This window comes from Jatropha curcas, chromosome 4 (genome assembly GCF_041381405.1).
Source record: "Jatropha curcas cultivar XTBG-Jc1 chromosome 4, XTBG_Jcur_1.0, whole genome shotgun sequence".
NCBI lineage: Eukaryota > Viridiplantae > Streptophyta > Magnoliopsida > Malpighiales > Euphorbiaceae > Jatropha > Jatropha curcas.
This window is the reverse complement of record NC_143154.1, coordinates 8,980,505-8,998,750: the sequence shown is the minus strand read 5'-3', so window position 1 is coordinate 8,998,750 and position 18,246 is coordinate 8,980,505. Positions and strand designations below refer to the sequence as shown.

General features: G+C 36.8%; 1 pseudogene; it reads right to left on the bottom strand.

The window, feature by feature from the left end:
* Positions 1-919: 919 nt before the first annotated feature.
* On the bottom strand, positions 920-14,486 carry LOC149496812 (uncharacterized; annotated as a pseudogene).
* Between the last annotated feature and the right edge of the window lie 3,760 nt (positions 14,487-18,246).

Below are 18,246 nucleotides of genomic sequence, written 5' to 3'. Positions count from 1 at the left end.
AAATCAACTAAAGATTGACTAAATCTAAACAAAATAAGGATAAAATAACCAAGGGTGGCTGAATTATAGGAGACCCAATCCATTAACATTATTAAAACTCTAAATAAACTAACTAATCTAGCTAGAGGCAGAGGCGGGCACGGTTTGGGGCTTGCTAATTGGCACGGGCGTGCTTCAAGTTAAGTGTTTCCTCACGAGAGTCAGAGGCTTGCACGGCCTGGGGCGTACCACCTTGCACGGGCGTACTAACCTAGCACAGCCTAGGCATGCCATATGTTGGAAATTCAGGTTCCAACTCAACATGTGCTTCCATTAATGTGAGAAACTTAGGTGTTCCTTCAAGTTCTTCATAGCACTTGTTGAAGGCAAGGTCATGGAGCTCTTGTGTAACTTGTTCTTGAATGTATAAGGACATGGTTGCTCCATATTTCTTTGCACGGCTCCTTATAATTGGTCCACTAGGAAGTAATAATGGATTGCCATTGTTGTGGTCCTTGTTCTCTTGAGCTCCATAGGTGATTGGTGATAGTGGATCCGTATCATCAGGCTGTAAAACTTCTTCATCAACCTCATCATCATCATTGCAGTCCTCAAGTGGCAGCATTGGGTTTTCTTCATCCTCGGATTCAAAATAGGTGTATCCATCCCTAATCACTATTACCCTCTTGTTAGGGCATTGAGAAGATATATGGCCCTTCCCAAGACACTTGAAACACTTGATGTCTCTACTAGGAGTGTTGGAGCTTGATCCCTTCGAATAAGTTGGAGCATTAGGCGTGAATGCCTTAGACACTAAATCTGCCCCCTTTTGTGTAGAGCTTTGAAACTCCTTTTTCTCCTCTCTTTTAGGCCATCTAGCACTCCAAGAGTTGCTGTTGTTGTTGGCAGCCCTATATGTTGTGGTGCTCTTCCCTTTTCTCTACTTCTCTAACTTCATAGCGATATTCAGCATCTCCTCCATGGAATCATACTTGCACATCTCTAGTGCATCAACTATGTCCTTATTAAGGCCCCCTAGGAATCTAGCCATAGTCACCTCCTCATCCTCCTCGATGTGTGCTCTAGCCATGCACATCTCCATATCTTTATGGTAGTCCTCCACTGATTTGGCTCCTTGGATGAGTCTATGAAGCTTCTGATGCAACTCCCTGAAATAATGAGTAGGAAGAAAATTTTTTCTCATTACCTCCTTCATAGCCTCCCAATTATTGATAGGTCGTCTTCCCACTTTCCTTCTACTCTAATTAAGTTGGTCCCATCAAAATAGAGCATAGTCTTGAAACTCTAAGGCTACAATCTTCACCTTTTTCTCCTCGGTATATCTGTTGCATTCAAAGATCATCTCAACCTTCCTCTCCCATTCCAAGTATTCGTCTGCATTGTTTCGGCCTTTGAAAGGCGGCACCTTGAGTTTGATGTTACCTAAGTTACCATCTAATGGCGTATCAACCTCTTCTTCATACTCTTCATGCCAAGGTTGTCTAGAGTACTCTTTGGAAGTGGTTGCACCCCTCCTTGTGGCATTAGGGTCATGTCTTTCTGTCTTTTGCTCTTGAAGCTCCAGTGTGTCATTAAAGCTCTCCATAAACCTAGTGATTCATCCCATCTCTCCATAGAAGGCATCTAGAAAGGCTTGTAGTTTTGTGATACGGATCGAATCAAAGGATGAGATGTAAGTTCGCCTCTATGGCACCCCTCGTTTATAATGAAACGGAAACACCAATAATCGAGATTAAACGCTCTATGGCACCCCACGTTTATAAGGAAACGGTAACACCAATAATCAAGCAAAGAACAAGATAAACGCCACAATCGAATTGATAAGTTTACCTTAAATTCTTGATGCAATTAGAGGAAGCAATCTCTCACTGTCACTCTAAGCAAATGGAACAAGCAAAGCTTGAACAAATGAAGTTTTTTTCAATTTATCAAAGTTGTCTTATTACATGGAAGACAAGCTATTTATACTAAATAAGGAATCTAGGTTTAACAAAGCATAAAACACACAAAACACGCCTAAGTTCAAATGGGCTAAAACTCGCACTGTAGCACTGTAGCGCGTCTGAGTACCTGTAGCAGTTTACTGTAGCAAAGTCAAATTTACTGTAGCAAAGTCAAACTAATTGGTACGGGCACCGTAGCAGCGTGCTTTCCTCCACTTAAAGAGCCACCAACAACATTAGAAGCCTAGGAATGCCTTCAAGTTCCTCACAACACTTGTTGAATGCGACATCATGCAGTTCTTGTGTGATTTGGGCTTGAACAAATAATGATATGGCTGCCCCATATCGCTTGGCACGGCTCCTTGTAATCGGTCCAATAGGAAGCACCAATGGATCTCCTTCGTCGTTCACCATGCCTCCTTGCGATCCACTGACGAGTGATGATGGATCCGTATCATCCCCCCTTTCCTCAAAAAGATTTGTCCTCAAATCTGCATCCATGTCAAAAGGAGACAAATCACTAACGTTAAAGGTAGCGGAAACACCATACTCACCTGGTAAGTCTATCTTGTAGGCGTTGTCATTGACGCGTTCCAAGACTTGGAATGGACCATCTCCACGTGCATCTAACTTAGACTTTCGTTGGTTGGGAAACCTCTCCTTCCGAAGGTGCACCCAAACCCAATCTCCAGGCGCAAACACCAGCTTCTTCCTTCCTTTGTTTGCCCTGTCAGCATATTGTTTGTTCCTCTTTTCAATATTTACTCGAGCCTTCTCATGTAAAGACTTCACCAATTCAGCTTTTTTAGCACCATCTAAACTAGAGAGCTCATGTAAAGGTAAAGGAACAAGATCCAAAACAGTTAGTGGGTTAAATCCATAAACAAGTTCAAATGGAGTAAAACCTGAAGTAGAATGTATGCTTCGATTATATGCAAATTCAATAAATGGCAAACAATCCTCCCAAGTTTTCAAATTTTTACCCACTATAGCACGAAGTAAAGTTCCTAAAGTCCTATTCACAACTTCAGTTTGGCCATCTGTTTGTGGATGACAGGTAGTAGAATAAAGTAATTTTGTACCTAGCTTACCCCACAAAACCTTCCAAAAATGTGAAAGGAACTTAGCATCCCTATCAGAAACGATAGTCCGTGGAACTCCATGTAATCGTACCACCTCTCTAAAGAACAATTCAGCAATATGAATGGCATCATCAGTTTTATGACAAGGAATGAAATGAGCCATTTTGCTGAACCTATCAACCACTACAAATATACTGTCTCTACCATGCCTAGTCCTAGGTAATCCAAGTACAAAATCCATAGAGATATCAACCCAAGGTGAGCTAGGAACTGGTAAAGGCATATACAAGCCATGAGGCATAGACTTAGACTTGGCCTGTTTACAAGTAAGGCAAGAATCACAAACTTTCTCGACATCTTTACGCATATGAGGCCAATAAAAATGTTCATTCAACATGTCATAAGTCTTATGTACCCCAAAATGTCCCATCAATCCCCCACAATGAGACTCAAGTACAAGCAAATCACGCATAGAGCATTTAGGAACACAAAGTTTACTGCCCTTAAACAAATATCCTTCATGTCGATAAAATTTATCAAATGCTCCATGTTCACATGCCAAATACACATTGCCAAAATCTGAATCAGACACATACAAATCCTTAACATACTCAAATCCTAGCAACTTAGAACTAAGAGTAGTAAGTAAAGCATGTCTCCGTGACAATGCATCAGCAACAACGTTATCCTTTCCATGCTTGTATTTAATAACGTAAGGGAATTGTTCAATGAACTCAACCCACTTACCATGTCGCTTGTTGAGCTTACCTTGACCCTTCAAGTGTTTTAGGGCTTCATGATCAGTGTGAATGACAAACTCCTTAGGTAATAAGTAGTGTTGCCATACGTTCAAAGTCCTCACCAAGGCATATAGCTCCTTATCATAGGTCGAGTAATTGAGTTGTGCTCCATTCAACTTCTCACTGAAGTAGGCAATTGGCTTCTTCTCTTGCATCAGCACTCCTCCAATACCTACACCAGAAGCATCACACTCAATTTCAAAGGTGTTCTCAAAATTAGGTAAAGAAAGTATTGGAGCGGATGTCAACTTCCCTTTAAGCATGTCAAACGCTTTCTGTTGTTCCTCGCCCCACTTGAACCCAACTTCCCTCTTAATTACCTCCGTGAGTGGTGCAGCAATTGAAGAGAAATCCTGTACAAACCGTCGGTAGAAACTTGCCAACCCATGGAAACTTCGTACATCCGAAGCTGATTTCGGCATTGGCCATTCCTTGATAGCTTTCACTTTCTCGTCATCCACCTCTATACCCTGCGCACTCACAACAAAACCAAGAAACACAAGTCTATCTATACAAAATGTGCATTTCTTAAGCTTAGCATACAATTGTTCAGTTCTCAAAGCTTGTAATACTAGCCTAACATGCCCAACATGATCATTAAGAGACTTGCTATAAACAAGTATATCATCAAAGTACACAACTACAAATTTTCCTAAGAAAGCACGTAAAACATGGTTCATAAGCCTCATGAAAGTACTAGGTGCATTAGACAATCCAAAAGGCATAACTAACCATTCATACAAACCATACTTAGTTTTGAAAGCAGTTTTCCATTCATCACCTGGTTGCATCCGAATTTGATGATAACCGCTCATTAAATCGATCTTTGTAAAGTAAGTCGACCCACACAATTCATCTAACATATCATCAAGTCTAGGAATAGGGTGTCTATACTTTACAGTGATTTTGTTGACCGCCCTGCAGTCAATGCACATTCGCCATGTACCATCCTTTTTTGGTACTAAAAGTACTGGAACGGCACAAGGACTCATGCTTTCTCGCACCAATCCTTTCTCCATAAGCTCATCAACTTGCCTTTGCAACTCCTTTGTATCCGTCGGATTACTTCTATAGGCTGGTCGATTTGGAATGGTGGAGCCGGGAATGAAATCAATCTGATGTTCTATCCCTCTCAAAGGTGGTAATCCACTAGGTAGCTCCTCTGGAAAAACATCAGTGAATTCCTGTAACATAGAAACAAACACAGGAGGTAAACCATCAAGATTAGTGTCAGCGTTAGAAAACAAAATTTCCTTGAATCTAAGAAGCAACACGGGTTGCCTCAAGGCTATGGCACACTTAACCTCTCTAGCTCTCGCATAAAAAGTGTGTTTCTTTCTCTCCCCTCTTTGTGTTTCACTCACTTTTGGGCCAATAATCTGTTTGGTATCTTTTGTGGCCTCTTTCTTTTCAACCTCTCTTTTAATACTCTTTTGTTCTCTCGAACTGGATGTCTCACTCTCATTTTCCCTCAAAACTGAAGTTTCTCTCTCTCTCTCAAGTATTTTCTTCTGATCGGTGTACACTTCTTGAGGTGATAATGGAACAAGAGTCACCTTCTTCCCCTTATGAACCAAAGAGTATCGGTTAAAGAACCCATCATGTAGTGCCTTTCGATCATATTGCCATGGCCTTCCCAACAATAGATGGCCTGCCTGCATCGGTACTACATCACACAAAATCTCATCTTTGTACCATCCAATGGAGAATGGCACAAGCACTTGGCGTGTCACCTTCACCTCTCCACCATCATTCAACCATTGCAATCTATAAGGTTTAGGATGTTTAAGACATGCCAAATTCAACTTATTCACCATACTTACACTAGCAACATTAGTGCAACTACCCCCATCAATAATAAGCAAGCACACTTTTCCATGTATCAAGCATCTAGTGTGAAATATGTTCTCACGTTGTTCAAGGCTCTCCTCCTTAACATGCATATTCAAAACTCGCCTAACAACCAAAGATTCTCCACGTTCAGCAAACAACAAGTTATGCTCATCCTCATCTGAATTATCATTATCAACATCATGCAAATGAGGCATATCATCACAATCACTACATTCGGATTCAGAACTAACATTTCCATCTTCCCTAACAATCATAACCCTTTTATTAGGACATTGAGATGCAATATGCCCTTTTCCTAAACACTTAAAGCATTTAATCTCTCTAGCAGGGTTTATAGAGTTAGAAGTACCTTTGTTTCCTTTGAATGTAGTTTGGGCAACCTCTTTACCTTTCGAAACTGATTCTGTCCTTTGGAAACTAGGACCTTTGAAGTCTTTCTTCTCACCTCCTTTGGACCATTTGGTTCCCAAAGTATTGTTGGAATACTTGTCGGTAGACTTTCCCTTTTTCTGCCTTTCTAGCTTCATGGCCATATCTACCATCTCTTCTAGTGTATCATAGCGATACATCTCCAAAGCATCAGCAATATCGCTATTTAGACCTCCAAGGAATCGTGACATGGTGATTTGGACATCTTCCTCAATCTTAGCTCTTGCCATGCAAATCTCCATCTCCTTGTAGTACTCTTCCACACTCCTCCCTCCTTGCACCATTCTTGCTAGTTTGTTGTGTAAATCCCTAAAGTAATGAGCAGGGACAAACTTTTGGTGCATTAATTCCTTCATGATCTCCCATGGTGGTACTGGTCGCATCCCCCTACTTCTTCTTTTTAATAGCAATTGTTCCCACCAAAACATAGCATATCCTTTGAACTCCACAGCTGCAAGATGGGATTTCTTCTCTTGGGAATAGTTATGGCATTCAAAGATTTGTTCTACCTTCCTTTCCCATTCAAGGTACTCTTCAGCATTGTTGTTGCCTTTGAATTCTGGAATCCTCATCTTAATTGATCCCAAGTCCCCATCAAGTTTATTACGATTGGTCTCTTCACTTTCTTCATCATCATGGTCTTGAAATCTAGTTTGTGGACGAGTTCTAGTTGTATTAGAGCTATGTGAAGCTTTTATCTCTTGCAATTCCTCCCTCATGTCTTGCACAAGATTATTGAAGGTTCTAAACTGTCCTTGAATTGCTTCCATGAAAAGTTTCAATTGAGGATCTTTAATTGGAATTCCATCATTACCATCTCCAGATTTGCCTGTACTCATGGTTAGTATTCAAAAATAGAAAACACGAAAAAGATTTGAGTTAGTGATAAAGCACTCCCTCACGTGTTTACACTCCTTAATCACTCCTTGCAAATCCTCCAATTGTACTTCAGAATTTCAAGCCAACCAATCAATCTCAAAGCACGTTTAGAACACAAGGAAAACAAACCTTAACAACAAGTAAGCACAAACTCTAGAAAGAAGACTCAAAACGATAATGGATGGTAGTACAAGGACAAGATGATGTACTACTTGATTATATTAATTTAGAGTGTAGTGAACAAACAAATACACCCTAGTAATGTAATAGAGGCAAAAGAAAGCTCAAAACAAGAATAAACAAACTAGAATTTAAAAGACGAATTCTGGATATAATGTATGAATTTAGTTCACTACAAGCAAACCAAATATGGACCTAATTTACTTCTACCCAAACAATGCAAGAAAACAAAGAAAAACCCAAAAAAAAAAAAAATTTTTTTAAGGTACTGTAGCACGGATGCTACTGAGTACCTGTAGCAAGTTACTGTAGCAAGTTACTGTAGCAAGTTCCTGTAGCAAGTGACCCAATTTAGGTAGGTGAGTTCCTGTAGCAAGTGACCCAATTTGTGTCCCCCAATTCAATTTAGGTAGGTAATAATTATGTTGTCCAACAATGCTTTTGTGTCTCCCACTTCTAATTTGGTAGGTAATAATTAATTGTCCAACAATGTGTTTGTGTCCCCCCAATTCAAATTTGGGTAGGTAATAATTAGTTGTCCAACAATGATTTTTTTTTTTTTTTTTTTTTTATCAACAAGATTCAAGAAGACAAACAAATCTCTAGATTTGGTATTTAATAACTTATAAATTCTTAATAACGTAATCAATTGATTTGTTCTTTTTTTTTTTTTTTTTTTTTTTGAATGAAGAACAAGCAACAACAAGAAGATTCAGAAGAAGGTAATTCTAGATCTAAGTAAATCCAATGAGAAAAATATCTAGATGCAACAAGATCCAAAGAGAAAATTCCAGATCTAAGAAGATCTAACGAGAAACACCTAGATCCAGCAAGATCTAAAGAGAAAATTCCAGATCTACAATGAAAACAAGAAATAAGACAAACAACAATGGAATCCAGTAACAAGAAGACTCAAATTCCTAACTAAGATAACAGAACTTACCCCAAAACTTTGATTTGGCTCTGATACCAAATGATACGGATCGAATCAAAGGATGAGATGTAAGTTCGCCTCTATGGCACCCCTCGTTTATAATGAAACGGAAACACCAATAATCGAGATTAAACGCTCTATGGCACCCCACGTTTATAAGGAAACGGTAACACCAATAATCAAGCAAAGAACAAGATAAACGCCACAATCGAATTGATAAGTTTACCTTAAATTCTTGATGCAATTAGAGGAAGCAATCTCTCACTGTCACTCTAAGCAAATGGAACAAGCAAAGCTTGAACAAATGAAGTTTTTTTCAATTTATCAAAGTTGTCTTATTACATGGAAGACAAGCTATTTATACTAAATAAGGAATCTAGGTTTAACAAAGCATAAAACACACAAAACACGCCTAAGTTCAAATGGGCTAAAACTCGCACTGTAGCACTGTAGCGCGTCTGAGTACCTGTAGCAGTTTACTGTAGCAAAGTCAAATTTACTGTAGCAAAGTCAAACTAATTGGTACGGGCACCGTAGCAGCGTGCTTTCCTCCACTTAAAGAGCCACCAACAACATTAGAAGCCTAGGAATGCCTTCAAGTTCCTCACAACACTTGTTGAATGCGACATCATGCAGTTCTTGTGTGATTTGGGCTTGAACAAATAATGATATGGCTGCCCCATATCGCTTGGCACGGCTCCTTGTAATCGGTCCAATAGGAAGCACCAATGGATCTCCTTCGTCGTTCACCATGCCTCCTTGCGATCCACTGACGAGTGATGATGGATCCGTATCATTTTGGATCTTCAACCTTGAGAGGGCTGTCATTCTTACCTCTAGATGAATCAGACAACCTGAAATAAAATAGCAAACACAAATCTAAAGGAAATGGTTAGTTTATCACTCCCTCTTGTGTTTCTCTCTTTATTTGGCTTTTCACAATATGTGGGTTTCACTCCAGCCTTTTATCACTCCCTCTTGTGTTTCTCTCTTTATTTGGCTTTTCACAATATGTGGGTTTCACTCCAGCCTGTTACCACTCTTTCCACTTGAATAATTGCACTTTAGAATCCCAAAGTTGCTACAAAAGTCAAGAGAAAGTTAGGAAAGCAAAGAATATAACCAAATAAAGTACAAACTCTAATAAGAAATCACAACGTTTTGAATGGCAGTACAAGAATAAGAAAGGTGTATTGCTAGAATTCAATAAACTAAAGTGTTCAGAATCCCAAAGTTGCTACAAAAGTCAAGACAAAGTTAGGAAAGCAAAGAATATAACCAAATAAAGTACAAACTCTAATAAGAAATCACAACGTTTTGAATGGCAGTACAAGAATAAGAAAGGTGTATTGCTAGAATTTAATAAACTAAAGTGTAGGAACAAGCAAATAACACTTTAGCAATGATAAGAGGCAAAGCAGGGGCGTGCTGGAATGGCACGGGTAGGTTTTGGACTTCCAGAGGTGAACACGGGAGTGGTATGTTTAGCACGGGCGTGCTTAGACTTCTAGAGGCTAGCACGGGCGTGCTTCTCCAGCCTGCAGAATCGCCTGGACTTCCAGAGGCGAGCACGGGCATGCTAAAATATGGCAAGGGTGTGCTTCTCCCTGAATGTGCGAAATCCAAAATTTCCTAACTACAACAAATAGCAAAATCCAAAATTTCCACACAACAAATAGCAAAATACAAGAATCAACAAATAGACAATTCTGGACAAGATGAATGAAGTTAATTCACTACAAAGCAAAATTAACTATGGACCTAATTAATCTAATTATCAAAGCTAGTATTCAAGAAAATTTTCCCAAGAACAGAATGTAACTATAGCAATGCTAAAATATCAATTCACTTCAGTGCACAATTTTGGGTTGTCACAAATCAATTCGCAAGTGCTTGATACAAGCATATAGTTGACTAGCATATAATTCTCAAGTAAGAAACGAATGACAATTTTTTTTTTCAATGCAAATTTGCAGCTAAATTCTCACAAATTTCTTTTTCTTTTTGTTTTTTTTTTTTTAAGTCCCTAACCCTAGGATAGATTGAAATCCACAACCACAGTGCTCTAATACCAGATAATACGACCTTAGCTAATTAACAAGTACTCTTGCAAATCAACAAGGAAAATCTAGTGGAAAGCATGCAATCACGGAAGTATCCGTCAATCCCTTTAACCCCTAAGTACTCTTGAAGAGAGAAAGCAAGGAATTTAAAACAAGAATCAAAAACTTACCTTCAAGTACTCTTGAAAACAACTCTAAAATTCTTGGCGCAATTAATCTTGTAGAACTCACAATCTTAATTACTAAGGATGTTTCGGTTCTGTTCATACAATGATGAAGAACACGGTTGTTCTTGAAGAACAAAGAAAACGTTTGTTTTTGATTAAATTTCAATGTTGGCTACCGTGCAGCTCTTACATCATAATATAAATAACCTAAGCTAAACCTAATTTAGCTATTAACTTAAGCTAGCCCAGGCATAAACCTAATGTGGCCCAAATGGGCTTAACTAAATACAAGTCCAAGCTAACTAATTAAAACAAGCCTGACTTAAACATTAACTAATCTAGGGCTGGCCCAACTCTGGAAAATAAACCCAACCAGCCTTACACTAATTAATTAAGTCCACTAAAAGAATTTAAACAAAACAGGACAAATGGGCCTCTGGCCCTCCACAGCCCATACTTAAGTTCATAATAAAATAACATCCTCCTAAATTTTCCTAAGTATAGAATCATGTAGAATGCATCAACGGGCAGCCTCTTTGCACGCCTCAAGCACCATAACAAGCTTTGGTGCTTCTTCAAGTTCAATCTCACATGTTGCATAATTATGATCTTGAAGCTCCAATGTGATTTGTTATTGAGCAAATCCATTCAAGGTTACTTGTAGCTTTGTTGCACGAGCTCTTGTGATTGGCCCATTAGGTAGAGCTAGGGAATCCTTCATCTTGCTCCCTTGATCCGTATCAAGAAAGAAACAGAAAAAAATAAGAATAGATTTGAGTTAATAATAAACACTCCCTCACGTGTTTACACTCTTTAATCACTCCTTGCAATTCCTCCAATTGTACTTCAGAATCTCAGGTCAACCAATCAACTCAAAAGCACGTTTAGAAACAAGGAATAAAACTTAACAATAAAAGTAAGCACAAATTCTAGAAAGAAGACTCAAAACGTAATGGATAGCAGCACAAGAACAATACAATGTGCTACTTAATTATCAATTAGAGTGTAGTAAACAAGCAAACACACCCTAACAATGTATAGAAGCAAAAGAAAAGCTCAAAACAAGAATAAAGAAACTAGAATTTAAAAGACAATTTCTGGATATAATGTATGAATTTAGTTTACTACAAAGCAAACCAAATATGGACCTAGTTAATCCTACCCCAAACAAAGCAAGCAATCAAAGAAAGATCCAAAAATTCAAAAAAAAAAATTTATAAGGTCAGAACCATCACGGGCGTGCTAGATGGAAGCACGGGCGTGCATGTATAACTTGGTCCAACAATTGAGAGTCAGAGCCTAGCACGGGTGTGCTTGTTGTGAAGCACGGGCGTGCTGACTTGTATCCTCCCTTATCCTTTCAATATAACCCAATTTAGTTAAGATTAGATTTTTGACAAGGATTATAGTGGATAAACTAAATCTCAAAAAGATATGGACAAATAATTCTTGTTACCTTATCCACAAAGTAGTTAAGATTAGATTTTATCAAAGATTATAGTGGATAAGCTAAATCTCCACAAAATAAGGTCAAAATCCCTATGAATTAGGAACAATATCCACTCAAAACAATCAAGCTTTAATGGTAGACGAATTTTTTTCTTCCTTTTTTAAAAAAAAAAAAAAAACAGATCTTAATTAGCAAGATCTAAGATCACAACTTCCAGATTTTTTTTATTTTTAATGGAATAAGAACAAGATTAAGAAAGCACAATGACGCAAACTCAGAATTAAAACTAAACAAAACAATAAAACAAACACAGGAATTTAAGAAAACAAGAAAAAAATTACGAACCCTAAAACTAAGATAAATAAGAATTTACCTTAATCTTTGGCTCTGATACCAAACTGACGCGGAACCCTATGGAAATTAATTCTAAGAACTCTATGACAAGATTTGGAATAGATCAAAGATCAAACTAAACTCCTCTCTATGGCACTCAAAGCTTAAAGAAGCAAGAACACCAATAATTAGAGTAAAGAATAAGATAAATGCCACAAGTAAATTGATAAGTTTACCTTGATTCTTGATGCAATTAGAGGAATGCACTCTCACAATCTCTCTAATCAAAGGAAAATGCCTAAGCATGAACAAAATCTGTAGATTTCTTATTTCAATGAATTGCTTTTGTTTAACAATATAACAAGCTATTTATACTAAATCTAAGAGGTCCTGATCCTTAAAGGATTTAGAATAATTAATCTAAATCAGCTAAGGATAAGGATTTAGCTAATCTAAACCAACTAAGAATAAGACTAACAAATCTCAACAACTTAAGGATTTAGGAATAACAAATCCTAACTAACTAAAGATTAGCTAAATCTAAACAAAATAAGGATAAATTAACCAAGGGTGGCCGAATTATAGGAGGCCCAACCCATTAACATTGTTACAACTCAAAATAAGCATAATTGGACTAACTAATCTCGCTAGAGGCAGACTCTAGCACGGCCTCGGCATGCCAATATGCACGGGCGTGCTTCATGGTGGTTGTTTCCCTTTGCAAGTCAACTCTGGCACAGCCTGGGCGTGCTACCTTGCATGGCCGTTGACGCGAAACCCAATGGAAATAAATTCCATGAACTCTATGACAAGTTTTGGAAGAGATCCAAAATCAAACTAAATCCCCCTCTATGGCACCCAAAGCTTAAAGAAGCAAGAACACCAATAATAGAGTAAAAGAATAAGATAAACGCCACAAAGAATTGATAAGTTTACCTTGATTCTTGATGCAATTAGAAGAATGCAATCTCACACCCTCTAAAGCAACAACACGCCTAAGCATGAAGAAGAAATTCTCTTTGTATTGATTGTTGAATAATAATAATTACAATATAGCAAGCTATTTATACTAATTCTAAGAGGTCCAGATCCTTAAAGGATTTAGATTAGTTAGTCTAAATCAGCTAAGGATAAGGATTAGCAAATCTAAACCAACTAAGGAGTTGACTAACAAATCATAACAACTTAAGGATTTGGATATCTAATCCAAATCAACTAAAGATTGACTAAATCTAACAAAATAAGGCTAAAATAATCAAGGGTGGCTGAATTATAGGAGGCCCGACCCATTTACATTGCAAAAACTCAAAATAAGCTAACTAGTTTAATGAGAGGCAGAGGCGTGCACGGTCTGGGGCGTGCTTCAGAATAAGTGCATTCTCGCGAGAATCGGAGGCGTGCATGGTCTGGGGCGTGCTAGTTGGTACGGGCGTGCCCGTCAATGTAAGACTTCCTTTGCGAGAGGCAGAAGAGTGCACGGTCTGGGGCATGCGAGTTGGCACGGGCGTGCTTCAAATCAAGTGTTGTTCCTTGAGAGGCAGAAGCTTGCACGGTCTGGGGCGTGCCACCTTGCACGGGCGTGTTAACCAAGCACGGTCTAGCCATGTCATGTGTTAGAAATTCAGGTTCCAACTCAACATGTGCTTCCATTAATGTGAGAAACTTAGGTGTTCCTTCAAGTTCTTCATAGCACTTGTTGAAAGCAAGGTCATGGAGCTCTTATGTGATTTGTTCTTGAATGTATAAGGACATGGTTGCTCCATACTTCTTTGCACGGCTCCTTGTAATTGGTCCACTAGGAAGTACTAATGGATTGCCATTGTTGTGGTCCTTGTTCCCTTGAGCTCCATAGGTGGTTGGTGATAGTGGATCCGTATCAGGCGTGCTAATCTAGCACGGTCTGGGCGTGCCAATCTAGCACGGTCTGGGCGTGCCATATGCTGGAATTTCAGATTTCATCTCAACATGTGCTTCCATCAATGTGAGAAACTTAGGTGTGCCTTTAAGTTCTTCATAGCACTTGTTGAAAGCAAGGTCATGGAGCTCTTGTGTAACTTGTTCTTGAATGTATAAGGACATGGTTGCTCCATATTTCTTTGCACAGCTCCTTGTAATTGGTCCACGAGGAAGTACTAATGGATTGTCATTGTCATGCTCCTTATTCCCTTGAGCTCCATAGATGATTGATGATGGTGGATCCGTATCACTTCTAAAGCTAACCTTGCCTAAGCCTAATTCGTATGTTCTCACATTCATTGGTTTGCAATTGTTGGTTCTGCCTCCTTTGGAAGCTAGCCTTATCCAAGTCTAATTCGTATATTCTCATATTCATTGGTCTGCATTTACTATTATAACAACAATTTTTACCTCATTACATGCATATTTAGATTCACTTAACATAGCTAACTTACTTATGTCATGCATAGTCAATTCATACTTCATTACTAGTAACCTCAACATGCATCCATAACACATGCTAATCTTGTAACAATAATTAGCTAACTAAACATCATAGCATGCCAATTAAACAAAGCGAACAAGTCAAACTAAGAACTTAAACACAATCATATTCAGTTTTTAAGAGATTAAAGTATACATGAGTCAACTTAAGTCTTTAATCATACCATATTACTATAACACCATTAAACAAGCAATAGTCAAATAATTAATAAAAACTCACATGTTCAACCCCCTACACCATTCGGCCAAGTCATGTTCTCATAACTCGGGTTTCCTTTTTTTATTTCCTTGCAAATACACAACCATTCAATAGCCAATTGCATAATAGACCAATCAATTTTATGTAATTCAACCCAAATCAATGAAATCCCCAAATTACCCATTTCACAAACAGTGATAAAAAATCAAATCAAGCATAAATATGAAAATTACGAACCTCCAATTTCACAAATATCCAATCAATTTCAAAATTCAAGCCCTTTCTTAACCTTATTTGACTTTCAAAAGTCCGTACCTTCTACAGGCACAAAATCAGAAAACACACAGAAAATATGCAAAAATTAGATATTTAGAATCTCTGAATCATGTTGATTCTAAATATGTATTCATATTTCAAAAACTCCGTATGGATTGCAAAACGAAAGCTTACCTTAATTACAGAATGCCTTCCTGCGACTATAGCTTAATTTCACCTTAATCTCTTATTTTAAATCACTAATCTATGCTTAATAAAACTTAATTTATTGTTTGATCACTTGTTTTGATGGTACAAAATCACAGAAAAACTTCCTAACTCTTTTCTCTCCTTTGTGCACGTAGAAGAAAGTGGCGCTTTCTTGTTTGAGAAACAAGAGGCTTCAGCCTCTTTCAGTTTAGGTTATTATTTTTTTTATTATTAGTTTTTTCTTCTTCACTTAAGTTAGCCCCGTCTTTAGAAAAATAGGAAAATAATTTTTTTTTTCCTCTTAATGTGGCGCACACTTTAAAAAAATAGGCATTAATTAATAAAACTTCATTTTATTAACTCAAAACCAATTTTAATAAATAAAATATCAATAAATATTTAATAAATCATAATTTAGCAAATAATTACTAGTAAACATTACTAAATTATATTTTGATGAACAAATACTAATAATTATTAATAAATACCAATTGGACAATTAAATGCTCAATAAATAGGGAAAATTGCATTAATTTAGAAAAATAATGAAAAATCAAATTAACCTTATTTTCAAATCTAATTTCATTTTAACTGGTGCAATTAGAACTATATCACAATTAATTCCTCAATTTGGCTTCCTAAGGTACAACTTCACAACTCTCAATTCAAAAATCATTTTTATGCATAACTGATCATGCTCTAACATGTAATGCACGAATCACAATTAAGACTCAATAGTTATGAAAATAACTTCTTTGGATCTCAAATCATACTAAAACCCTAATTTAGTACCAATTAACAATCCAATAAGTCGTTGCTCATAATTCCAAAAATCAGGGCATTATAGGATCGTAGTTCATCTCCTGATAGCTCACCAGATTAAGAAACCATATACTAACGAGGATGTGGCAGCCACTACAGCTGCTATCTCTAGATCTTATTTATAGTAACTCTATGACAGGTTAGCTAGAAAGGAGTTCCTAGAGTTTAATAGAGCTGAAATGATCTTTGGGAAGAACTAGCATCTTCTAAGTTAGATGATATTCATACTGAAATTCAAGATTCCTTAGAGAAAGTCAACCTTATTACCCCTAAGAATCCAAGGAATATATATGTTAGCAACCTGTTGAAACCTAAGCTGAAACAAAAGATCTTAACTTTTTGTGTTCACAAGGTCCTAGAGGAAACACTTGTTGAGGAGTTGAGAATGCAGATAATGGAATTCCAACGCACTGAACTGATGAAGATGCAAAATAAATTTCAAAACTCAAATTCTAGTTTTTTATTTTTTTTTATTTTTTTGCTTTTATAGATCAACAGTAAAACTGGAAATCCTAGCCCTTTTATTTTTACACATTAACCTTAAACACAGGCTAAATAGAGAAGTCAGTTTAAAAACAGATTCCCTGCTTTTTCAACGGTTTTACTTTTATTATATGGTAAAGCAAAGAATAAGATATTTTCTAAATATTTTAGTTAGGGAAAATTATTATTTTGTCCTTGAGGTTTGACAAAATTATTTAAGTAGTCATGTAGTTTGGTCAAATATCTAAATCATGCCCAAGGTTTGCCTCCGTCAAACTATATAGTTTTTCCATCCATTTTTAGCTACTTTTACCGTTAAAATATAAGAAAAAGCAAGAGAGAAGACGGAGAAATCTTTTGAAATGACAAGAATTACCCTCAATCTTCTTATTGTCCTCCTCTCTACATAAGAACATCCAACTTAAAACAATTAAAAATAAGCCAGTTAGCAACCCAATCATAAATACCAATAATTCACGCAAGGCATTGAGAGACTGAGATGAATAAAGCATGGTTATTATAAATTTATAGTTATCGTTTTAGCTTCCTATATTTGTAATTGAAAAACAAAGTCATAAGTGAAACCCATTTCTCAAAATAAAACAATAATTGAAACATAAAAATAAAAAATAAAAAATAAAAGATGCGAATCTGATTTTGCATTTGATGAGACTCTGTAAACTGAAGGCTCCTTTTTACACCAGCAATTTTTCCATATTATAAAGATTAAATAATATATATTCTAACAAAAAGAATAATATGCTATCTTTAATACAAACAAAAACTCGTCCATCAAAGATGAAGCCAATATCACTCACATTGAAGGATTGGCTTTAACCAATTCAAATTAGTAAAAAGTTGAGAAAAAAAATGAGAAAGAAAAAAAAACACTTAAAAGAAATGAAAAAATATATATCTTACGGGAAAGGAAAAAAAAAAAAAAGAAAGACATACGGATTGTAGCTCAGTTGGCAGCACAAGTGGGTGATGGGAGCGGGTATAAAGCGGAAACAACCCTCTTCGAAACCATATGAGGCAAACTAAAAACATTATCGAACAAATCAATAAACTGACCTCTTGAAGCGCAGAATCGCTCACCGGTCTTCTTTCCAGAGATCTTGGAGTCACCCACGATCTTCTGCAGTAATCCCTAACTATCTCTCTTTTGGAACTCTCTGAGTGGCAGAGAATAGAATAACGTGCGTCTCCCTATTCTTAGGGTTTTCAAATCTTATATTAAAAAAACTCTCTTCGATAGGAAGATATTTTTTTTAATATAAAATAAATTAAATAAAAAATTATTTAATTAAAATAATTATCAATTATTTTAAAACTAAATAATTTATCCATTATTTAATACACCCTTAACTTTCCAAATAATTAGGGCACTACAGGGACCGCAGGAATAAAATAAATCAGGCTACTAATTATAATAAGAACCTATGTAGACCAACATATTCTTATTATAATTAATCATGAATTATTCCACTAAAAACTCATGACTGAACTCCTTATTTATTTTACAATTCCACAACATAATAAAATAATGTTCCCCACGTTAAGATTACAGATGCTGTCATTTAAATAACTTACTGACAATTTATTTAAATCACAATATAACTTTAAGATTGTCGCTCAACTTATTTCATGTGTCGGATTCAATATCCACCTGCAGGGTTTACACTATGAAACCTTATAAGCTT